This window comes from Canis lupus, chromosome 6 (assembly GCF_011100685.1).
Source record: "Canis lupus familiaris isolate Mischka breed German Shepherd chromosome 6, alternate assembly UU_Cfam_GSD_1.0, whole genome shotgun sequence".
Lineage (NCBI taxonomy): Eukaryota > Metazoa > Chordata > Mammalia > Carnivora > Canidae > Canis > Canis lupus.
In genome coordinates this window covers 24,913,645-24,939,835 of record NC_049227.1, presented here as the reverse complement: position 1 = coordinate 24,939,835, position 26,191 = coordinate 24,913,645, and the positions used below count along the sequence as shown (strand labels likewise).

General features: G+C 42.4%; 2 long non-coding RNA genes across 15 annotated transcripts; one reads left to right on the top strand and one right to left on the bottom strand.

Annotated features, from left to right (window-relative positions):
- Nucleotides 1-56: 56 nt before the first annotated feature.
- On the bottom strand, nucleotides 57-15,426 carry LOC119872186. 14 transcript variants are annotated; one of them, XR_005360848.1, is made up of 12 exons: nucleotides 13,542-15,420; nucleotides 11,070-11,133; nucleotides 7,426-7,525; nucleotides 6,690-6,750; nucleotides 6,546-6,581; nucleotides 6,399-6,466; nucleotides 6,062-6,283; nucleotides 5,489-5,576; nucleotides 5,068-5,138; nucleotides 3,308-4,666; nucleotides 2,662-2,744; nucleotides 57-232 (listed from the first exon to the last, which is right to left on the bottom strand). It is a non-coding gene; the product is annotated as an uncharacterized LOC119872186 (long non-coding RNA). The 14 variants fall into 14 exon arrangements; XR_005360857.1 differs by lacking the exon at nucleotides 11,070-11,133 and having other exon boundaries at nucleotides 6,235-6,303; nucleotides 13,542-15,426; XR_005360856.1 differs by lacking the exon at nucleotides 11,070-11,133 and having other exon boundaries at nucleotides 6,062-6,303; nucleotides 13,542-15,423.
- On the top strand, nucleotides 8,652-25,988 carry LOC111096497. Its single transcript, XR_005360860.1, has 3 exons — nucleotides 8,652-9,032; nucleotides 24,768-24,872; nucleotides 25,879-25,988. It is a non-coding gene; the product is annotated as an uncharacterized LOC111096497 (long non-coding RNA).
- The last annotated feature ends 203 nt before the right edge of the window (nucleotides 25,989-26,191 follow it).

Here is a 26,191-nt window from a genome sequence, read left to right as displayed (position 1 = left end):
CACATTATGCCCTCAAGGGGAGGGATGGTAGGTCCTGGTGAAAGCAGACGCTGACATGGAGAAGGAACCATGAAAGGTTTATTAGGAGGATAACAGGAGTGACAAAGCACAGGGGACAGGATTGGAAGGGGAAACACTCTGACCCTTAGGCAGATCTGACATCTTTTCTAAATATGCTCTCTGCACAGCCAGGTTGTTACTGTTCCAGGAAGTCTTCAAATCTGAAACAATCCTGTAAGGCAAAGAGGTTTGGGGTTATTTCAATGGGATCTTCTGTTTTGCTATATGCATTTTGCCTTTACAGTATATGTGAGGCCTTAAATGAACAATTGAGGGTATGGCTGCCTCTGTGAATCTATATTATAGAAAATAACTTTCATCACAGCTCTGATATAAATCTCTGAATGTACGTATTCTCATGAATACCCTTTACTACCTTCTTGGCTAGGACCTGTAAGTTAATAGAAAAAAAGAGGGTTTTTGCCTTATCTTTGAAATGAGGATTGCCAATCTCTGGGCTGAGGTGTTATACCCTTAGTGGTAGTTTCAGGGACTTAATGAACATTTTTTGATGATTATCTGCATGGATCTATTTTCATGTAAACAGTGAGAAGGGATGGTGGCCAACAGCCCAATTATTTTGCATAATCTTTTTTCTTTTTTTTTTTTTTAATAGAGAGAGGAAGGGCAAACTTGTGAGCAAACACGGGCAGAGGAAAGAGAGAGAATCCCAAGCAAGCTCCACACTCAGTGCCGAGCCCAATACGGGACTTGATCTCAGAACCTTGAGATAATGACCTGAGCAGAAATCAAGAGTTAGATGCTTGCTTAGCTGACCGACCCACCCAAGTGCAGATTCTTTATGTACCTCAACTCCTATTCCTCTAATGACCTCAGAAACCAATATGGTCTCCATTTCATAGATAACAATGCTGTGGCTCTGAGTAAGCCCCACTGAGAGCTAGTACTAGGGCCAAGACAGAGGCAGAGCCACAGGATATTGTGATGGAAATTCAGGGAGATGCAAAGCTGCAGACAGGGTGGTGACAGCCGATGCAGAGGTGCGGTGACAGGGCTCAAGCTAGTGTGGCTCCTGGTCAACCCTGAATCCCCCACTAAGGGTCTGGCTCAAGCTGAAGGCCAATCAGTCACTCAGCTGATCTAGGTCCGATCCTCACATTTTCTCCCTAGGACACACAAATTAGGGCAGATAAGACTCCCAAAAGAACCAATTCAACTTCCCAAATCTCCATGACATTCCTTCACACAGTTCATAACCTTCAGAAATCTGAGCAAACAGCAATCTTTATCAATTATAAATTAACTATGGCGACAATGACATTTTGATACAAATAATAGCATTATCCACTCTGTGTGATGGAACAGACTGGGTATGTATCTCATGATGCCTTCACACTCACTTCTCAAGATGCTGGCCTGCCAGAAAGGGCTGCTCCTCTAGCTGAAGGTGGCCAATCCACACCCCTGAGCACCTCCAATCTTCTTCTCATCCACAACCTCCTGTTTCTGTGGGATCCAGGGCGCCCTCACTTGTCCTTCAGATATGTTGCTGGTGCTTCCCTCATGTGTAACACAACATCTCTGATGTTTAATTAATGTGTACCTCCCTTCTATCAGACTCCTTAAATTCCTAAAGTTGAGAGTGGGCCTTGTCCCTCCCAGAGTACAGAATATTGTCTCTGTACAATGTGCACACCCTGACCTGCTGTGCCCAACACTCGGTAAAGAGCAGCTCTCCTTCCCCACAAAGGCACCTGCCAACCATCTCAGTGTGACTAAAAGACAAAGTCTATCACATGTATCTCCTGAGCAATTGAAAAAAGTTAGTCTTTAGCAACATTCCTATAACTCCCATAATACGTGAGGCCTGCATGGGTCCTGCTATTCCTTACAGATGATGCACCTGCATCTATATCTGAAGAACACCATAGAAAAGTCAGAAAGTCCATCCCATTGGAAGTGACTGTGCCCTCCACACCTGCCTCCTGTATGTGCCACTGTTTCTCTCTCTCACCTCTCTTGTGGGACAAGAGAGCTTTTCCACAAGTACTAACTGACTGCTGAGGAGTAGGGGGAGACCCCTACCCTAATGATTAATAAAGGGACCACAGCTCTGCTTTCAGGGGTTTATAATTAATCAAATGACAGATTAAACTCAACATGCTGAAAATGAAGTGAGAGGTGTGTTTCATCCATTCTAGAACAACAAATGTGGAGTCTGGACATGACTGTAATGAATATGTGTCTGCCATTCTGCAAGAGAGGTGGCCCATAGCCACTTCTTCCTAACAATGGCCCCACCGCACTGCTCAGTGTGTGGAAATAGCCAAGTACAACCCATGAATATCCTGAGAACTTCAGAATGTTACAATGTCCCTAACCAGGGGTCCCTTTACAGTGTGAGGCCCTCAGTACAAACTCTGCCTTTGCTCCACCAACACAACCCTAAGGTGGTGACCTGGAAACAGAGAAGCCTATAGGCTCCCACATGAGGAGTTTGCATTTGGAAAGGTAAATGACACCACACACACACACACATCCCAGCATATACCCCACAGACGCAGGGCCAGGACAGGGTGCTGCCCAGAGAGAAACAGGATTCCAGAAATGGTTACAACTGAAAACACTCCTAGTACTTACCTGATCTTTCTCTGGGACCTTCTTGGGCACGGTGTTACTCTCATCCCCTTGAGCAGCACAGGCTTCTGAATGGGACCTAAGCCCTAGAAGGGATGGAGGTGTATTCAGACTGGCATTGACCATGCAGTGTTGAAGCCAGCCCTCTACACCTGCCCCACTCTGTTCTACCCTCTCCCACTCTCAGGTCCTCTTCCAGAGGCAGGAAATTCTCACAGGTCACTGCTGACCCCTAACACAAAAGGGAGAGCCATCCCTTACCCTTCAGGAAGGGACCACCAGTCCCCCCTTGCTTCAAGCTTTTACAGATCTAAGAAAACAATGGTGATATGCTTGGGCTCAACCAGCTGACAAGTAAGTGACAAATGTGTCCCAACACTCCCAGAGCCTGAAACTTGGTCTCTGAATACTTCCTATCTACAAGACCAGAATATTGGCTGTTCCACACAATGAACATCACCTTCTCCAAAAAAGCACCTGCTCCCCCAGATAAGTATGGGGGAAAAAAACAAGCCCAACCTATACATCTGCTGACAAATTTCAAGAATGTTACAGTATCCCCAATTGGGATTCCTCTTGCAAATCCAAGCCCTCAGCACAAACTCTGCCTTTGCTCCACTGACCCAATAAGAAAGAAGAGATGGATAACCTTTGCAAGGCAGCTCATTCAGTTCACATCACCCTACCCTGTGGTGTAGGTCGGGGTGCAGGGTGAGAACCCCAAGGCCACTGGGTGGGTAGAAGGAGATGTACCCTGGGGCCCCAGCATGGTGATGAAGGGGTATCTGTGGAATATGGTAGACAGAGTGGGCCCAGGACAGGAGCTGTTCCTCTTGAATCCACAGGGTTCTTCAGAACAAAAATCAAAGGTATGTTGCTATGAAAGACAGAAGCAGAATGCCCACCAACCTGAAACCCAAAGAAGCAGGTGTCAGCACCTAGCCCTTTATTCACCCTCAGCTTCCAGGAGAGCAGAGCACCAGGGCCAAGAACCCTAGGCCTCCCGTTTGATGCAACTACATAGTTCAGGGGCAGGGAAAAAATGCCAAAGGAAAGAATTTAATATTACCACACATCACCAACCATCTCTCAGAAGGCAGGATGTCAAGGTATCTTGTCCTACCAGTTGAACAGAGGCCATGACATTCAACCCAAAAGGAGCATATTCCAGACAGACAGGAATTTGTGGCCAGGCCCACTCTGTTCCCCACATCCAGCGTGGCCACGGAGGGTTATGTATACTCAGTAAGAACAAACACAGTGAAAGGCAATGGGAAGCCCAGTGTCCACAAATAGAATCACAGCCACTCATGGGTTAAACTGCTGCTGCCAGCCCCCTCCTGACCCCACCCTGCTTCCCTCCCTGACAAGGGATCCTCTACTGCCCACAGTGCTATTCATGGCCACAGACACCTCTGAAGAGATGCAAATTTTTGGAGTCCTACAGGGGACCTGGAAAAGTGTTTTCGGAGAGGAGCACGATCCCTAAGTTACAAAGAACTACTTCTGTGGATCTGAATCACCGTCAGCCAGAATGCTCCTTAGCTTAGGCATGGAGCAAATGTAGAGTCCTTTGGTGCCGTGGACTGCTGAGGAGCTGATTCTACATCACTGGATGCAAACAAATGTGTCTGGAGAGTAGGTGTGAAACTCCAGTGGTGGGTCAGGGGAGACCCTGTCAGCCGGCACAGCCACCCAAACCACAGGAGAACCCGTTCATAGGCACACAACAGAAACCATGGGTTAGGGGTTGGCCCTGCAGGTGGTTACTGGTATTCCTTCTTCATGGCTGCTGGTCCCGTGGACATTTGCTACTACACCTGTGTCACCTGGCAGATCATCTCACCCAGGACTCACCTGAAGGTATTGTAGGTCGTGTCCTTACCCAGTGGATGGAATGCACATGAGGTAGCAAACCTTCTCTACCAACACTCAAATTTGTCCAAAGTACATAGCACAGAGTACCAGGCAGCGCATGGTTTTTCTCATTTTCCATCTGTGATGATTACTGCAGACATACCCCCAGGTTAGTCTCCTGACCCAAAACCCAACAACTCTACCACTTCCACATGAAAGCAAACAGCAAAGAGGCAGCTAGACAGGCAGACTTTAGTGCAGAGAGAGGAGTCACCATCCTCAAGTTATTACACACACACACACACACACGGTGTGTGTCCTGCCATCATTCATCTCTAAGCATCTGTGACTTTGGGAGTCAACACCTAAGGTGAGGATCTCTAATGGAGAAGCCTGTAGGCTCCTGGGTAAACAGCTTTCATTTTAAAAGGCAAACATGCCTCAGACAGATCACAAGACACACCGAACAGTCACTAGGCCAGAACAGGGTGCTTCCCAAACTGGAATAATCTTCCAGAAATGGCTACAACTGAAAACACCAACAGCATTTACCTCAGCCATCTCCAGGTCCTTCTTAGGGACGGTAGTGTTGTTCATCTCAGGAACTGGTCTAGATTCTGAATCTGACAAAAGATGGAGGCTGATTGTGGTTTGTGTACCCTCTATGCCTTCCTCCCCGATCTTGCACTCTTTCCCACACTAAGTCTCTTATCAGAATAGACGGTTTTCCACATGACTCAAGTGGCTCCTTTGCTAAGAGAGATGCCAGTCATGTGATATGAGGGAGACATTACAGGGCCCTGGGTTCCAGTGTTTCTTTAAGGAATTAGCCAGTGGTGGACAGGGCAGGGTAGAACTGGCTGGAAATCAACACTGAAATTGGGGTGCTCAGTGTATATCACAGAAAACCCCTTTCTCTTCATAGATTAAAAGTCAACGTGAGAATAGCGTTTGGCGAGTGATATCAATGTACCTTCCACACAAATGGCATGCATTCTTTCCTCGGGCCACAGGTTGATGGTTCAATCTTTCACTTTACAGATGAGATCTAGAATATGTGACTGGCCATATGTAAATATTTAAGAAAAGAAATGTACTTAGTCAATGGCATAAATGTGAGCAAAGAAAAAATAGGTGGACTGAGCAGTAAAGCTATGGCATTATACTGATAATATTACATGTTATTCATAAAAATACATGTAATTAATGTAATTACATTACATGAAATTCATACAATTACATGAATTTCAATGATGAATGTAGTACTGTAGATTTCAAATAAAAATAAAGGAATCTCCATAAAGAGTAAATAAATGCCTTTTTATTAAGTCTTTTTTTAAGTCTTCACCACTGAGTGGGTGAAGGAAGGAAGCTCAGGCCCACGACCCCTCCACGCTCATCAATTCCAGAGAGGGGTGGAAAGAATGAGGGGGTGGGAGGGTCTGCAGTCAGAGGAGGGGCAGGAACTCCAACTGTCATGGGGACAGGTGCCCTGCTGCCTGGGGGCACCTGAGGAATACACCCTCCTGTCACCCTTTCAGACAACCTGCTGTCCTTAGGTAGCTCTTGTGATTCTCTCCAGGATACACAGTGATCACCCACAGGAACTGGAAGGATGCTGTGTAGTTTCATAGCAGCAATTGGGCTGCTGCACTTCACAACGTGCCCCCTACTTCTCCCTGGAGGGTTCTGCATCTCAGGTCTTCCCGGCATCAGTACCTGCCTCCTGTGTCTCTCAGGCAGCATCTTTCCTTCCAGTATGCCCAGTCTTGAACAGATAATGGATATCTATAAGAATCACAACACCACCAACTCTCCTGACACTAAACAACATAGACGTCCTCCCACAAACACCCGTGACAACACCCATCAACCTTCCATACCTGTGTTTCAAGTAGGCTTTCTCCCTGCTTTACTGCGCTATCTCCCTCTCCCAAATCCGAGCCTTGACCTGGGGGAGAAAAACACCTCCACCTTCAGTTGTGCCAGACTGTGCACCAAACAAAGAGGATGAAAAAGCAACCACTTACCCAGTTGTCTTGAGCATTCTTCTCATGAACTGTGATCTGAAAAAGCCAGCACACCAAAAGCCCATGGTTAAGGACTCAATGAGCCACTGCTGTCCCCTGCAGGAGGTGCCAAGGGTTCAGCACAGTGGGTAGAGCTCAGGTTACCTGGTGTCTGAAGGTCAGCTCTGCCTCCAACAACTGTTCTTGCATTTGTTGGATTTATTTCCTGTGAGTTACAATAGCTTTCGTCAGATAAAGCCCATTATTGGGTAGGATTTTAAATAAGTGGCCCATGTGGCTATCCTCCTCTTATCTGTCCCCCTCATCCAATTTATCCTGACACAGGAAACACTTGTCACATGATTACAAATGTACAGTTGGATCAAAGCTATTGTTACATCCTTCCCTTACTCACTTTCCCACACCTGCAGGGTTCAGAGTTGATATAATTTCCTTACCTGTCTTCAATCATTCCCTTATTTATCCTGTGACAAGTGTCTTTTGTCATAAATCTCTTCTCTCCTTTAAGTTCTATCCTTACCATGTTTCCCAGGGTGGCAAAGACCAGGGCCATCGGATGGCACTACTGTGTTTTGGGTATGATTCAACCTACAACAAATGCTTTCCTAAAATGAGGACAATTTACACCACCCTCAGGGACACTGGTGTGGATGAATTTTCCACAGAATCAGGTCAGCACTATGGATCAGGACATTTAGTAATGTATTGTGCTATTCATTCCAAAACTTCTATTTTTTTTTTGTCTGTTAATTCTCTCTGGATAAATCTATGAATTTTTGTTTCCATTACTTGTTAACTGAGCCTAAACATTGTACAAAGGTTAAAAATAAAAAGTGGACAGGGGTTTCAGGAGCTGGTAGTATATAATAACTGAACTCACTTGTGCTTTTCTCTTTCTTCTGTGGCTACTTTTAAAAATTCCTTTGCAGCTGACAGCTGATTCTTCTTTGCCACCAATTCAGAGTGTCTTTTCCAGTTTCCTAAGATGGGAAAGGTATTTACATAGTCCAGTAGCCAAGACCCACAAGTTCTGCAGTTTTCCCTCTCAGCACTCTTGATGGCCTAGATTTGAATGTCCCTTCTTCCCTCCCCCATAAAGACACAGACTGACAACACAATCAGAGAAATTAATTGAAAGCCCCATTTAGGGTTAAAGAAAACCAAACTCTGGCTGCTGCCAAGTCCCCTGCAATCAGAGCTGTCTTTATATTCTCTACTTCAATTTATTCATCATCAAGTCTTCAAATAACATTACACTTTGTGCTCTCTTAGAGTTGGTTCTTTTGTTTGAGACGGTAAAGGCTCATTTCAGTTCAAAGTGAAAAGCCATGTCTGACCAACTATACCCTTTAGGATGAAGTGGGGGATCATCGTTAGTCCTACAACTTGGGGAGCCCTGATTCTCAGGCCAAGGATGTGCCTGGACAGACAATCAGCCCAAAAGAAAGCCTTTCAGAATATGGCTTCATCAGTATTGCAACTCACTCCCAGACATCTCTAGGGTTTAGAAGTACAATCCCTGCTTTCCTCCACTGAAGATCCCAGAAGAAAAGGCCAATCTTTGTGCCAGAAATATGTACTGATACATAAAATATGTACTGATACATATGTACTGATACATACATCATAATGATGTGAACTGTCACATAGTTAAGGTGTTAACTCCTAGAAATAGATTTCAGGTAGAAAACTATCAACTGCATGGAGTCAACCTACTTTCAGAAGACGAATTCATTGATAGTGAAGGTAGCAAAGGGCAATGCTTCTGTTAGAAAGGCTGTTTGGCTGTGTCGCCCTTACATTCTTTTGTTCATCATGTTGATTTTTAAAGAATTTCAACCTGACACTTGATTTACTCAAGAATCACATGCAAAAAGAAACTTAGAAACTGAGGCAAAACTCTAGACAGAGAAATACACATGCATTTGCGTCTGGTCCTTCAGTAGAAGTTTTCTGGAATGGCTGTAATGTAGTTACTTGGTTTAAGGTGTTGAAGAAAGGTAGTCCGAATACTGTACTTTACCCCAAAAAGAACTTACCGATAAACAAACAAACAAAAATGCCAGTGAGACAGAGCAACCCGTACCCCTGCTGTGTGAAGGAATAACACAAAGCTGAGTCTCCAGGGAAGAGAATGAATAATTTTACTTTTTAATATGAATGAAGGACTCTAAGGTCCTGATCTCCTCTGAGAAAAAAATAAAAGGAAATACTGGGCAAAAGAGGAAACTTGGGAGTGAATGCACCAAATTTCTAACTAGCACATGAAGAATAGGAGAACAAGATGAAGAAGAAGGCAGTCTTAGAGATGCCAGCCTGATAGTTGGAGCGACTCTCCGCATGGTAAGGTGTGACTGCTACCCTCATCAGTAGTTCTGTACTCATCACTGAATTCCGGAATAGGCAAGTGAACTGCAAAGAAACTGAACAACTTTATGGGCACAAGCTTAGGAGGAAACAAGTGAAGTTCAGGGTCAGCCAACAAAGGTGAGCCCTTTTTTTTTTTTTTTTTCCTTTTCTCTGGGTGAATTGTGGGGCCCTGAAGTTTGCTCTTTCTATCAAGTTGGACCCGGTGGGAGGGGGTGGGGGCAGGCATCCAACCGCCGGCGGCCCCTGCCCCGCCCTCGCATCCTTCCCAGTCTGCGGAGCCCCGGACCCTCCCTGAGCCCGGCCGCCAGGCTGGCCCCGGGTTGGAGCTGGGGATTCTCACCCACAGGGCGGGCGGCGAGGGCGGGGGGTGGGCTGTCCAGTGTCACTGGCAGGAGTTGGCGTCTACGCAGTCAGATCTGTGCCCTGTCCTGTCCTCCAGTGGCTGAGCCAGGCCCACGTTTTATACAGTGTGAGGGACAAGTCATGATGGGGGCGGTGGGCTTCAGGTCTCACAAGTGCACTCTGCCTGAGATTCACTGGGATTTGGAGTCTTCCCAGGGGGCGGGGTGGGCGGAGGGTGGGCAGCAACTTCCTTTCGGTTCTAACGAAGTACTTGGAATTACACTCAGCTCTTTGGTTACACTGCACACTTTGGTTGGGACCCAAGAGAGTGACACCTAAAAAATCAGGCGGACAGGAAATACCACAGCCTTTTTAGGGATTGAGCCTGCAATGAATGATCTCAACTGCACACTGAATGAAGGGATCCAGTACTGCGGGTGCCCCAACCTACTTTTCAGAAACAAACTCCAACAGTTTCTGCAGCAAGAGAATTCCATTTTTCTCTACACATTCTTGATCCAAGTCTTATACTGAACAACAAATTCAGGGCTGATAAGAACTTGTAATGAGACTAAAACCTAAAGGACAATGTAGACAGGCCTAGAGGGGCTCCAAGTATCAAAGGGATTAATGCCAGTACATTCCTACTCCTATCCCAAATAAATCACATAACAACATTTGACAAGCAGTTAGAAGAGAAAGGAAAAGGCAGGTTCCAGAAATCAAGGTAGGAAGGGAAGACACAATTCTACTGAATACATTTGGCAAAAATACTCTAGATCCTATTCTAAAAGGAAGACAGTTTTCTATACTGGCCACCACATAAATTCACACAACAGTATTTGTGGAAAACTGTTTGGAGATTCCTCAAAGAGTTAAAAATAGATCTGCCCTACAACCCAGCAATTGCACTGCTGGGGATTTACCCCAAAGATACAGATGCAGTGAAACGCCAAGACACCTGCACCCCGATGTTTATAGCGGCAATGTCCACAATAGCCAAACTGTGGAAGGAGCCTCAGTGTCCATCGAAAGATGAATGGATAAAGAAGATGTGGTCTATGTATACAATGGAATATTACTCAGGCATTAGAAGCAACAAATACCCACCATTTGCTTTGACGTGGATGGAACTGGAGGGTGTTATGCTGAGTGAAATAAGTCATTCGGAGAAGGACAAGCATTATATGGTCTCATTCATTTGGGGAATATAAAAAATAGTGAAAGGGAATAAAGGGGAAAGGAGAAAAAATGAGTGGGAAATATCAGAAAGGGAGACAGAACATGAGAGACTCCTAACTCTGGGAAACAAACTAGGGGTAGTAGAAAGGGAGGTGGGTGGGGGGTGGGGGGTGACTGGGTGACGGGCACTGAGGGGGGCACTTGATGGGATGAGCACTGGGTGTTATTCTATATGTTGGCAAATTGAACAGCAATAAAAAATAAATTTATTTTTTAAAAAATAGTATTTGTGACAATTAACACAGGAATATCTTACTTTTCTGCAGCCACTTTTCTCTGTTCATAGAATTCAACCAAGGTATCCACTTTCTTCCTCAGCTGTTTCAATTCTGCTTCCTTTGTTGTTTTCACAGAACTCAATGTATTGTACTTGTCTTCTAGGAAGGACCTTTTTATTGTCTGCAAAGGATGCTTTTCTTCTGTGTGTGTGTGCACATGACTTGAGAACTTGCTTGTGTTGGGGAAAGGGGAAGGGTGAGGACCTTGAGGGCAGGAAGGCATTCTTACTCTTCCTAATGCAAACTCATTAATCCCCACCACATGGGGATTTCTTCCCACAAAACAACATACCTTCCTGGTCACATTTCGTGGACCTCAAGTCTCTCAGCTCTGGTTCCTCGAATTTATCTTGCGACTTTAAGAGATATGAAAAAAGACATTCAAGCAATCGTGATCACAAAACAATGTGAGTGCACCTAATAGGACAGGATTATTCAGTACAAGAAAGAAAGACCTTGAGCCATAAATGGAACGAGGAGAAAGTAAGGAAGGTGGAAAATAGTTCAAGTCAAAGAACTCATAAATGTCTTTCATAGTGAAAGATATATATATATAAATATGTATATAAGTATGTACATATATGTAAGTATATACATATTTATATATATACATACATATGTATATGCATATTTATCTTCCCCTATTCACATTGAAAATTCTGTGTTCATCATTAAGAGAGGAAGGGTCTGTATAATTTGGCTAGCTATCGCCCTTTATCTCTCAAATATCTTGTGGGATTTTCTATATATCTTGGAGGGTAGGGCTGAATGATGTGATAATTGCCTAGCTGTGAAAATAAACCATACTTCCTAGTCCTTGAAATAGCAAAACTCATCATGGTGGTCCTAAGTGAAATTCCAGTTCAGTGTTCAGTAGGAGTTTCAGTTCCCAGATGCTCACTCTCTACAGTAGTAAACAGCTAGCAAATATGCTGTACTCACATCACCCAATGAACAAAAAGCCTCCCAAGCCACATTATGGTAAACTCAATAGTCAACTCATTTTTTAAAAAATTATTTTATTTAAATTCAATTAATTAATATATAGTGTATTATTAGTTTCAGAGGTAGAATTCAGTGATTCATTAGTTCCATATCATACCCAGTGCTCATTTACATCAGGTGCCCTCCTTAATGACCATCACATAATTACCCCAACACCCAATCCAACTCCCCTCCAGCAAGACTCAATTTGTTTCCTAGAGTTAAGAGTCTCTTATGGTTTGTTTCCCTCTCTGAGTTCATCTTTTTTTATTTTTCCCCCCCTCCCCCTTTGATCTTCTATTTTGTTCCTAAATTCCACATATTACTGAAATCATATGATAATCTAGAGCAGAGTTTGGGAGTAGGTGGTGGAAAGGTGAGAGGGTAGCAGTCACACCTTACCCAAGAGGAACAAGCATAAGGACTACATTCCACCTCTTTTCATAAACCATGCATCAAGAATGATGATATGTTTAGTGTTAAAAGAAACATCAAACTAGAAACCTGTGGCAGTGAAATAATCCTTCAAAACACACTACAGAGTAAGGAAAACTGTCAGGGATAATGACGGGCATCACTTCAATGGTAAAAGGGTCAATTCTCCAAAAAGACATAATAATTTCTAATGTGCATGCATTAACAACAGCATCAAAATACATGAGGCAGGGATCCCTGGATGGCGCAGCGGTTTGGCGCCTGCCTTTGGCCCAGGGCGCGATCCTGGAGACCCGGGATCGACTCCCACGTCGGGCTCCCAGTGCATGGAGCCTGCTTCTCCCTCTGCCTGTGTCTCTGCCTCTCTCTCTCTCTCTGTGACTATCACAAATAAATAAAAATGTAAAAAAAAAAAAAATACATGAGGCAGAAACTGAAAGAATTGCTGATGAAAATAGACAAATCTATTATTATGGCTGGAAAACTCAAAATCCTCTCTCAGTCATTGACAGATCCAGCAGATACAGCAATTCCATAAGAACACAGGTGAACTGAACAGCATCATCAATCAACTGGATCCATTAACATCTATAGAACATTTCATCCAACAACAGAATATACATTCTTCTCAAGCTAACACGGAACTTTCACTGATACAGGCTATATTCAGGGCCCTAAAATACATCTGAACAACCAAAGAAACAGAAATCACAGGAAGTATGTTCTCAGACCACAAATGACTCAAACTGGACATCGAGAACAGAAGGAGGGATGACTGGGTGGCTCAGAGGTTTGGCACCTGCCTTCGGCCCAGGGAGTGATCCTGGAGACCTAGGATCAAGTCCCACATAGGGCTCCCTGCACGGAGTCTGCTCTCTGTCTGTGTCTCAGCCTCTCTCTCTGTATCTCTCATGAATAAATAAATAAAATCCTTTTTAAAAAAAAAAGGACAAAAGTACAGGTGCAGAACAACAAAAAAGTGAATATTAAACAATACACTTCTAAAGAACACATGGGTTAGAGGGGAGATAGGTGGAGGGATGGGTGAAAGAGGTGAAGGGGATTAAGAGTACACTTATTGTAATGAGCACATGCTGAGTCACCATGTCCACCTGAAACTAATATTATACCATTTATCAATTATACTTGAACTTTAAAAACTGAATCACAGAAGGCACTTCAACAGAACTTTTTAAATATTTCAATTTAAATGATAGTGGAAAATGAACATATTAGAGGGAAGTTGGTAGTATTGAATGCATATTAAAGGTCCAGTGACTATAAAATTTTCTGCTTACTTATTATTACAAATATGTCTATCTATAAGGTATGTTATTATACTTACAGCAAGAATGGTTCTCCAGAGGTAAATTAGAAATGCACAAATTCCCAAGGAGGCAATTATAATGGTAAGGGTCCACAGAATCCGAACACCATCAGAGCCAAGAGGGAAATGGCCAGGCAAAATATGGACAAGCTGAAATAATATTTGAAATAATGAGGAATCTCAAAGACATTTACAATGTATCTGTCACAAAGAATCAACTTTACAAACCCTCAACCAGCCTCCAGAATGTAAGCATACCTCTCAAATGCCTCCTTATGGAGGAGAAGGAGCACAGATGGATTATAAAGGAACAAGGGGAAATTGTTGGGAGTGAGGAGTATGTTTGCTTTCTTACTGTGGTGATGGCTTCATTGCTGCTTACCCATGTCAAATATCAACTAATTGTATTCCTGAAAAAGATGTTGTTATCATACATAAATTATATCACACTGAAGCTGTGGAAAACATCTAATAGGCAAATCTTAAGAGATTTTATTTTGCCTACAAACACATTGCAAATATTTTTTCTATAGTGAACAGAACTTAAGAATTTATAAGCCAACTTCAAATAGACAAAATAGTAAATGCAAACTTATAGTAGATAAGAAGTCAATGACTTCTATTGTACCTTCATGAAATATCTGGATAAACTCTGTTTGAACATTTCCAAAATGACACCCAAAATTTATGGAAGAGTGAGAGAAAGCAAGAAGATGAAATGTACTAAAGATACAAATGAGAATGTTATATAGACAGATGTTTATACATAAGGACATAAATGAGAGAGATGGAAGGCTACTGTTATAACAATTTGGGATTTTTATTCCAACAAAAAATCATAATTATTATGTAATTTCTGAAAACATTGATGTTTCCTTTCAATGCTCACTTTGCTTCTGAATCACAACCCAAAAGATCAGATTTCTGAAGTACATGATAATTTGCATCATCAGGTGATCCTCTATATTTTGATGACACCTGTGAGATTTTAAGTTATTTGAACACCTATCTCCAAACAGCGAATGAAAGGAATTCATGTTCCTATTTCTTAGTATGGTACTTAAATCAGTCAATAGCAACTATGAAATTTAATTTCTAAAAGAATACAAAATTCCTAAATATGGTCACCAAAACAAAGAACACATCTCCTTTAACAAAAACTAGAGTTAAAAGTATTTGAGGAGAAAAGACACTCACAATGCAAATCATCCTAATTCACATCAAGTTTGAATTTTGTGCAGACACACCTTTCTAGAAAGTAGCCTATGAAATCTATAACATTTTCATCTTCAGCTCTCACAGCTAAGGTCACCAGAATGTATGCTGGTGGGAAACACACACTGTCTTGGAATAGCCATGGACTGAAAGAGAGCAGGAGCTGTCAGCACAATGGTTGATCATGGGAATCAAGTGCACAAAACAGAGTCCACCTTGTCACAAATGTAAAACATCCCCAGTCATAGGCACTCTTGTACATCTGGCAGCTCTCTGGATGCTGATATCAGTAGCTTACTCTTAATTAGATTACCTCCAATAGGGCCAATAACACTAGGCTCTCAGAGACCATGGCCATGAACAAGTGGAGGTGGGAAACACAAGATGAGTTAGTTTATGCAAGAGCTCAGAGATGAGGGGGAAGGGAGAACTGAACTGATCTATGAGATGCAGCCCAGGGAGACGGGAATAATTCCAATAATGCCTACCAAGGAGTTTCCTCCTTTGAAGATTCAAAAGAAACAGAATAGAGTCTGTTTTGACTGGAGGTATTCATGTGGGATGATTCTGCCTCAATACAAGGGTTGTTCCTGACTACTGGGACTTTCCAGATCCCTCTCTAAGAATCTGGTGGATGCCAATCTAAAGAATTCTACTTATTTCTATGGGTGTTCCCTATCTGGCTCTTTCTCTCTCTCCTGGAGGTACAGGTTTTGCTTTTTTTTTTAATTAAGATTTAATTTATTTATTTGATAGAGAGCGAGCAAGAAAGAGTGAGAGAGCAAAAGCAGGGCAGGGGACAGAGGAAGAGGGAGAAGCAGGCTCCCACTGAGCAGTGAGCCGGATGCTGGACTCAATTCCCAGGCCCTGAGCCAAAGGCAGACACTTAAGTGATGAGCCACTCGGGTGCTCCCAGGTTTTCCTTTTTAATGATAGAGTAAAATATTCACACTGGGAATCAGATATTTCATCATATTTGGACACTCCTAAGAACATTCAGGCCCTTTTTGCTTGGGTAAATCAACAGTCTGCACTTATGGCCAAGGGAAGGACAACAATTCATTCACTTCCTGATCATGTCAAATGATTTTCCTATGGCAAATGTCCCAGCAGGATGTGGCCACTTAGTGTCTGCTGGCTTCTCAGGGCTCTCATTGACCTGGCAGGACACAAAGTCCCTGGGGGCAGCCTCCAAGAACAGAAGGAAAGGGCTGACCCAGAAGTTGTTTGAAGTCAACAACCCAGGAAACATAGAGTACAAAGGACTTTTCACTTTTTAACACTCTAGTACCAACACCGATGCTTAAGATACCACTGTTCTCAGAGCTGCCATACTTAAGACAACATTTAAGATGATCTCTAAATCTACAAGACTTGAAGCAGGATTCTGACAGGACTTCCAGAAGTCTGTCTAATACAGTTCCTGTTACAGAAGAGTTTCTGGCAGTTTTTAAAACAATTTTAATGAGAGTGGCTTAGTCAGTTAAGCGTCTGACTCTTGATTTCAGCTCAGGTCATGATCTCAGGTTCATGAGATCGAGCCCCTGGTCAGGCTTTGCACTGAGCTGGAGTCTGCTTAAGATTCTGTCTGCTGCGTATCAGATAAAGGGCTAGTTTCCAAGATCTATAAAGAACTTATTAAACTCAACACCAAAGAAACAAACAATCCAATCATCCAAACAATCCAAATGGGCAAAAGACATGAACAGAAATCTCACAGAGGAAGACATAGACATGGCCAACACGCACATGAGAAAATACTCCGCATCACTTGCCATCAGGGAAATACAAATCAAAACCACAATGAGATACCACCTCACACCAGTGAGAAAGGGGAAAATTAACAAGGCAGGAAACCACAAATGTTGGAGAGGATGCGGAGAAAAGGGAACCCTCTTACACTGTTGGTGGAAATGTGAACTGGTGCAACCACTCTGGAAAAGTGTGTGGAGGTTCCTCAAAGAGTTAAAAATAGATCTGCCCTACAACCCAGCAATTGCACTGTTGGGGATTTACCCCAAAGATGCAGATGCAATGAGATGCCGGGACACCTGCACCCTGACATAGCAGCAATGTCCACAATAGCCAAACTGTGGAAGGAGCCTCGGTGTCCATGGAAAGATGAATGGATAAAGAAGATGTGGTTTATGTATACAATGGAATATTACTCAGCCATTAGAAATGACAAATATCCACCATTTGCTTCAACGTGGATGGAACTGGAGGGTATTATGCTGAGTGAAATAAGTCAATCGGAGAAGGACAAACATATGTTCTCATTTATTTGGGGAATATAAATAATAGTGAAAGGGAATAGAAGGGAAGGGAGAAGAAATGGGTAGGAAATATCAGAAAGAGAGACAGAACATAAAGACTCCTAACTCCGGGAAGTGAACTAGGGGTGGTGGAAGGGGAGGAGGGCGGGGGGTGGGGGTGACTGGGTGACGGGCACTGAGCGGGGCACTTGACGGGATGAGCACTGGGTGTTATTCTGTATGTTGGCAAATTGAACACCAATAAAAAATAAATTTATTATTTTAAAAAAAGGCATAGAAGGCAGTTGGAGAATCTCTTACTGCAGAGATAAAATAACTAAAATCTAGTCAAGTCAAAATTAAAAATGCTATAACCAAGATGCAGTCCCAAGTCGAAGTCATAAAAACAAGAATAGATGAAGCAGAGGAGTGAATCAGTGATACAGAAGATAAAATTACAGAAAAAGAGGGAAACAAAGGTGATGGACCACTAAGGTAGATTTAGTAGATTTAGGAAACTAAATGACTTAATAAAACGTGTAACATTTGTAACATCGGAGTCCCAGAAGATGAAAAGAGAAATAAAGGAGGAGGTTTATTCAAACAAATTAGAGCTGAAAAATTCCCTAATCTGGGGAAGGACACAGACATTAAAATCCAAGAAGCACAAAGAATTCCCAATCAATTCAACAAAAGCTGACCATCACAAAGGCACAACATAGCCAAATTCACAAAATATACAGACAAGGAAAAAATTCTGAAAGCAGCAAGGGAAAAAAGTCCTCAACCTACAAGAGAAGACAGATAAGACTCACACTGGATCTGTCCACAGAGATTCGGCAGGCCAGAAAGAAATGGGAGAAAATATTTAACTTGGGAATATTTTGGGAAAAATATATTGGGAAAAATATATTGGGGAAAAAAAGTCAGCCAAGAATTCTTTATCCAACAAGGCTGTCATCCAGAATAGAAGGAGAGATAAAGAGTTTCCTCAATAAACAAAAACTAACGGAGTGCATGACCATTAAATCAACCCTGCAAAAAATCTTAAGGGAGACTCTTTGAGGAGAGAAAAAATACCACAAGCAACAAAGACTAGAAAGGACCAGAGAACATCACCAGAAACACCACCTCTACAAATAACACAATGACACTAAATTCTTATTGTTTAATAATCACTCTGAATGTAAATGGACTAAATGCACCAATCAAAAGACATAGGTAATCAAACTGGGGAAAAGTGGGGGGAATTCCTGGGTGGCTCAGTTGTTAAGCATCTTCCTTCAGCTCAGGTCATGATCCTGGAGTCCTGAGTGTGAGCTTTGTGTCAGTCTCCCTGCTCAGCCAAGAGTCGGCTTCACCACCTGCCTCTGATCCTCCTTCCCTGCTCACACCCTCACTCTCTCCCTCTCAAAGAATAAATAACATATCTTAAAAAAAAAAAGGATGGAGGGGATCCCTGGGTGGCTCAGCGGTTTGGCGCCTGCCTTTGGCCCAGGGTGTGATCCTGGAGTCACGGGATCGAGTCCCGCATCGGGCTCCCGGCATGGAGCCTGCTTCTCCCTCCTCCTGTGTCTCTGCCTCTCTCTCTCTATGTCTATCATAAATAAATAAATCTTTAAAAAAAGGATGGATTAAAAGAAAAACAAGATCCATCTATATTCTGCCTACAAGAGACTTGTTTTAGACGAAACCTACAAACCACCAAAACTGAAACAGGAAAAAAACAAAAATTTCACAGATCCATAACCAGTAAAGAAATTGAATTAGTAATTCAAAATCTCCCAATAAATAAAAGTCCTGGGCTGGATGGCTTCCCTGGAGAATTCTAGCAGACATTTAAAGAAGATCTAATACCTATTCTCAAATTGTCCCAAAAAATAGAGATGGAAAAAAAAACTTCCAAACTCATTCTATGAAGCCAGCATTACCTTGATTTCAAAATCAGACTAAGACCCCACTAAAATAAAGAGAATTACAGGCCAATATCACCAATGAAAATGGACGCAAAAATTATCAATAAAATACTAGCAAATCGAATTAAGAGGACATTAAAAGCATTATTCACTACCATCAAGTGGCATTTATTCCTCGGTTGGTTCAATATTCACAAATCAATCAACATGATACATCATATTAATAAAAGAAAGGATAAGAAGAAGCACGTGATCCTCTCAAGAGATGCAGAAAAAGCATCTGACCAAATACAGCATCCTTTCCCCATAAAAACCCTCAATAAAGTAGGGATAGGTGAAATATACCTCAACATCATAAAGGCCATAATTGAAAGACTGACAACTAATATCATGCTTAATGGGGAAAAACTGAGATCATTTCCCTTCAGTCAGGAATAAGACAAGGATGTCCACCCTCACCATTACTATTTAACATAGTACTGAAAGTCTTATCCTCAATAATCAGACAACAAAAATAAATAGAAAGCATCCTAATTGGCAAGGAAGAAGTCACACTTTCACCATTTGCAGATGACATGATACTCTATCAGAAAACATGAAAGATTCCACCAAAAAGTTGCTAGAACTCATACATGAATTCAGCAAAGTCACAGGATATAAAATCAATGTGCAGAAATGTGTTACATTTCTATATGCCAATAACAAAGCAGCAAAACAAAAAGAGAAATCAAAGAATAGATCCCACTTGCAAATGCACAAAAACACAATGATTCCTAGGAATAAATCTAACTTAAGAGATAAAATATCTGAAAAAAAAAGAAATAAAATATCTGCACTCTGGAGAACTATTGAACATTTATGAAAGAAATTGAAGAAGACATAAAGAGATAGAAAAACATTCCACACTTATGGATTGGGAGAACAAATATTATTAAAATATATCTATACTACCCAAGGCAATCTACACGTTTAATGCTGTCCCTATCAAAATACCCAGCTTCTTTCATAGAGCTAGAACAAACAACCCTAAAATTTCTGTGCAACCACAAAACATCCCAAATAGCCAAACAACCCTGAAAAAGAAAACTAGAGGTATCACATTTCCAGATTTTAAGCTATATTAGAAAGCTGTAGTCATCAGGACAGTGTGGTACTGGCACAAAAACAGACACATAGATCAAGGGAACAGGGAACCAGAGATAGACCCACACTATATGGTAAACTAATCTTGGACAAAGCAGGAAAGAATATCCAATGGAAAATGACAGTTTGTTCAACAAATGGTGTAGGAAAACTGGACAGCAACACGCAGAAGAATGAAACCGGACTACTTCCTTACACTAGACACAAAAATAAATTCAAAATGAAGAAAGACTTCAATGTGAGACAGGAAACAATCATCCTAGAGGAAAACCAAGCAGAAATGTCTTTGACCTCAGCCACAGCAACTTCTAATTAGACATATCATCAAAAGAAGCGACACAGAAGCAAAAATGAATTACCGGGACTTCATCAAGATAAAAAGTTCATGCACAGCAAAGGAAACAATCCACAAAACTAAAAGCCAGTCAAATACCTGACAAAGGATTAGTATCTAAAATCTATAAAGAACTAATCAAACTCAACACCAGAAAAACAAATAATCCAGTTAAGAATTGGGCAGAAGATATGAATAGACACTTTCCCAAAGAAGACATCTGCATAGCTAACCCACACATGAAAAGATGCTCAAAAAAAAAAAAAAGACAAGAGTCATATGATCCTCTTAATAGATGCAGAGAAAGCACTTGACAAAATACAGCATCCATTCCTGATTAAAACTCTTCAAAGTGTAGAGATAGAGGGAACATTTCTCAATATCTTAAAAGCCATTTATGAAAAGCCCATAGTGAATATCATTCTCAATGGGGAAAAATTGAGAGCCCTTCCCCTAAGATCAGGAACACGACAGGGATGTCCACTCTCACCATTGTTATTCAACACAGTATTAGAGTCCTAGCCTCAGCAATCAGACAACAAAAAGAAAGAAAAAGTGCTCAAATTGGCAAAGAAGTCAAACTCTCCCTCTTCGCAGATGACACGATACTGTGTATAGAAAACCCAAAAGATTCCACCCCAAGATTGCTAGAACAGCGATTCAGCAATGTGGCAGGATACAAATCAATGCACAGAAATGAGTAGCATTTCTATACAGTAACAGTGAGACTGAAGAAAGAGAAAATAAAGAATCAATCTCACTTACAATTGCACCCAAAAGCATAAGATACCTAGGAATAAACCTAACTAAAGAGATAAAGGATCTATACCCTAAAAACTACAGAACAATTCTGATAAATTGAGGAAGACACAAAGAGATGGAAAAACATTCCAGGCTCATGGATTGGAAGAATAAATATTGTGAAAATTTCCATGCTACCCAGGGCAACTTACATGTTCAGTGCAATCCCTATCAAAATACCATGGACTTTGTTCAGAGAGTTAGAACAAGTAATCTTAAGATTTGTATGCAATCAGAAAAGACCCCAAATAGCCAGAGGAATATTGAAGAAGAAAACTAATGCTAGGGGCATCACTAATGCTAGGGGCATCCAAAATGTTGGATTTCAAACTGTATTATAAAGCTGTGATTATCAAGACTGTGGTACTGGCACAAAAACAGACACATAGACCAATGAAGAGAATAGAGAACTCAGATATGGGCACTCGACTCTATGGTCAACTAATATAATATTCGACAGAGCAGGAAAGACTATCCACTGGAAAAACTACAGTCTCTTCATTAAATGGTGCTGGGAAAATTGGACAGCCACGTGCAGAAGAATGAAACTAGACCATTCTCTTACACCATACATAAAGATAAACTCAAGATGGTTGAAAGATCTAAATGTGAGACAAGAATCCATCAAAATCCTAGAGGAGAACACAGGCAACAACCTTTTCAAACTTGGCCACAGTAACTTCTTGCAAGATATATCTATGAATGCAAGGGAAACAAAAGCAAAAATGAACTATTGGGACTTAATCAGGATAAAAAGTTTCTGCGCAGCAAAAGAAACAGTCAACTAAACTAAGAGACAACCTATAGAATGGGAGAAAATATTTGCAAATGACATATCAGATAAAGCTAGTATGCAAGATGTATAAAGAACTTATCAAGCTCAACATCTAATAAACAAACAATCCAATCATGAAATGGGCAGCAGACATGAACAGAATTTTCTCCAAAGAAGACATACACCTGGCAACAAGCATATGAGATAATGTTCCACATCACCTGCCATCAGGGAAATACAAATAAAAACCACAATGAAATACCAACTCATACCACTGAGTTTGGCAAAAATTAACAAGACAGGAAACAACAAATTTGAAGAAGATGTGGAGAAGGGGGAACACTCTTGCACTGTTGGTAGGAATGCAAACTGGTGCAGCCACTCTGGAAAACAGTGCAGAGGTTTCTCAAGAAGTTAAAAATAGAGCCACCCTACGACCCAGCAATTGCACTACTGGGTATTTACCCCAAAGATACTGATGTAATGAAATGACAAGACACCTGCACCCCAATGTTCATAGCAGCAATGTCGACAATAGCCAAACTGTGGAAGGAGCCTTGATGTCCTTTGACAGATGAATGGATAAAGAAGATGTGATATATGTATACAATGGAATATCACTCAGCCATTAGAAGGGAAGAATACCCACCATTTGCTTCAACATGGATGGAGGATATTATGCTGAGTGAAGTAAGTCCATCTGAGAAGACAATCATCATATGGTTTCACTCATACGTGGAATATAAGAAATAGTGAAAGGGATTATGAAGGAAAGGAGGGGAACTGAGTGGGAAAAATTAGAGAAGGAGACAAACCATGAGAGGCTTCTAACTCTAGGAAACAAAGGGTTGCAGAAGGGGAGGCGGACGGGGGGTGGTGGGATAACTGGGTGACAGGCACTGAGGAAGGTACTTAATGGGATGAGCACTGGATGCTATACTATATGTTGGCAAATTGAATTTAAATTTAAAAAGTTAAAAAAATTAATTTAAAAAGTTATAAATACTAAAAAAAAAAGAAAAGATGCTCAACATCACTCATCATCAGGGAATACAAATCAAAACTGCAATGAGATACCACTTCTCACACCTGTCAGAATAGCTAAAATTAGCAACACAAGAAAGAACAGGAATTGGCAAAGACGAGCAGAAAGGAGAACCCTCTTGCCCTGTGGTGGGAAAGCAAAAGGGTACAGCCATGTGCAAACAATATGAAAGTTCCTCAAAAAGTTAAAACTAGAATGACCCTATGAAACAGCATTTCCACTACCAGATATTTACCCAAAGGATACAAAAATACAGATTCCAAGGGATACATGCACCTCAATGTTTATATCAGCATTATCAATATAACCAAACTATAGAGAGGGCCCAGAAGTCTATCAAATGAGGAATGGATAGGGGATCCCTAGGTGGCACAGCGGTTTGGCGCCTGCCTTTGGCCCAGGGCGCGATCCTGGAGACCCCGGATCGAATCCCACGTCGAGCTCCCGGTGCATGGAGCCTGCTTCTCCCTCTACCTATGTCTCTGCCTCTCTCTCTCTCTCTCTCTCCCTCTGTGTGTGACTATCATAAGTAAATAAAAAAATGAGGAATAGATAAAGAAGATATGGTATAATTTACAATAGAAGGATGCCTGGGTGGCTCAATGGTTGAGTGTCTGCCTTCAGCCCAGGGTGTGATCCTGGGATCCTGGGATTGAGTCCTGCATTGGGCTCCCTGCATGGAGCCTGCTTCTTTCTCTGCCATGTCTCTGCCTCTCTCTGTGTGTGTCTCTCATGAATAAATGACTAATATATTTTTAAAAATACAATGTAATATTATTCAGCCATCAAAAAGAATTAAATCTCGCCATTTGGAGCAACATGGATGGAGCTAGAGTGTATTTGGCTAAGTGAAATAAGCCAGTCAGAAAAACATAAATACCATATGATCACATGCATACATGGAATTTAAGAAGGAAAGAAAACAAACATATGGAAAGTGGGAAAAGGAAAAAAGGACTGGGGGATATGAGCCATAAGGGACTCTTAATGATAGAGAAAAACTGAGGGTTGATGGAGGGAAGTGAGTGGGTGATGGGCTACATGGGTGATGGGTGTTAAAGAGGGGGCTTGTTGTGATGACCACTGGATGAATCACTGGAGCCTATTCCAGCAATCAATATCGCACTATATGTTAACCAACAAAATTTAAATTTAAAAAGGACAAACACCTCAATGGATTTTCATATCTTCACACAACCTTCCTTCTTGACATTATAAACCTAATATTTTCAGGTTTCCATCCTTGTCAATTCTACTCCATCCAGACCAGGCAGCACAGACAGGACCCAGAACTTGATGTGGACAACTGTGGCCACAAACCCGTTCAGGCTAACTGAGAAACCTGCTCTGTGGTCCTCAGTCTTCAGGAAGAATTGAAATTCTTATGAAGTTCCCATCAAGAACCCCATGAAAAAGCTATTATTTAACCACAATGTGAAAGAACTCCGTAAGAAGGGAGACACCATTGATGTGCCATGTTTACTCACATTCGGGTTTGGGTAACCAGGACATAAAAATAAGAGGAGCCAGAAGAGCAGACTCTGTACCTCCATGTCCTAGTCTCTATAAGACTAATACATTTCCCCAACTCATTCAAGCCCAAGACAGCTGAAAATCATTGCTCTAAAACTGATCACTTTTATTATTATGTAAATTTCTTATAAACAGGAATCATTCTAGCACTGCTAAATAAGAAAAAGCAATCTCTTTAACATAAACTTCAAAAATAAGGATAACAACAAGTGTTCAATTCTGTCTAGATGCTATTGCCTGCCTCAAGAGCCCCTGAGTGTGGCTGTCCTGATTATAGGAGACAACAGGGATGCCTGGGTGGCTCAGTGGTTGAGCATCTGCCTTCAGCTCAGGTATGATCCTGGGTCCTGGGACTGAGTTCTGCATCGGGTTCCCCGTGGGGAGCCTGCTTCTCCCTCTGCCTATGTCTCTGCCTCTCTTTCTGTGTCTCTCATGAATAAATAAATAAAATATTGAAAAAGGAAGAAGAGGAAGAAGAAGAAGAAGAAGAAGAAGAAGAAGAAGAAGAAGAAGAAGAAGAAGAAGAAGAAGACAACACCAGCTACAGAAGGGGTGGAGTCTAGCCCAAAAGTGAATGGGAGAGAGGCCCAGTCTATAAGGGGAACTAGGGCATTCCAGGAAGGATGTCCAGGGTCACCCTAATTATAACTGGAGCAGGGACAGGGAAAGAAATAGCAGTGAACAGAGTTTGGGGCCCCCAAACAGGTGAGATTGCTCATGGGTGTGAGAAGTGTCCCCAAAGCCAGAGTCAGCCTCCTCTCTAGGGAACACCTCATGGCCCCTGGAGACAGGACCAGGAGCCTAGTGTTTGAGATCCAGCTGTGCTGCTTACAGCTGTGTGACCCTGGGCTGGTTTCCTTCTGTAAAATGGGAGTGTCCATACCTATGTCATAGGCAACTGTGCTGAGGACAAGAGGAAGCCACATGCTGAGCACCTATGGACAATAGCATCATCATCTCCATGGCACAAGTGTCTTCCCAGATCCGGTGCCTTAAAAGTGTCACAGCTGTTAATGACAACACTGGTGACAAGCCAGGTCACTCCTGTTTCAGGCCTATGCTAAGCGCTGCCCTTTGTAGAAATCATCTCTTAGGCTCCAGATGGCAGGAGGAGGTCATAAGGTGTGGGGAGGGCTCTGGGCCCCTGGCAAGGCTGAGGCATTCCTGGGCCCAGGGAAGGGTGAGTGAGTGAAGGCCCCTAGGGAGTGCTGGGGAATGGAGCTCCTGGGCTCCTTGGAAGGAATGGGGGATTGGGCATCCCTGGAAAGGGATGGAGAAGTCTTGCAGGATTCCTGGGTCCCCAAAGGGCAGATCCCTCCCACACCTATGCTGGTGCAGGCTGGGACCTGGAAGCAGCAGCAGCAGTAGCAGCAACAGCAGCATTCAGAGGCAGCAGAGGCAGCAAATCCGTGGGGCAGTGGATGGAGCAGTGAAGAATGCTCTGGCAGGCAAGTGGTATCACCAGGCTGGGCTGCCCTTGGCCCCTTCCCCCTTCCCCAGCCACCTCACTAGCTCTGGCCCTGACCTCACCCTCCAGCAGGGCATGAGAAAGCCAGGCAGAGGTGGACCCCTGGGGCCAAGGAAGGGTCCCTCCCCAGACCTCTGTGTCCTGGTGGTTGAATGGGCCCCTGGAATCAGGAGACAGACTCTG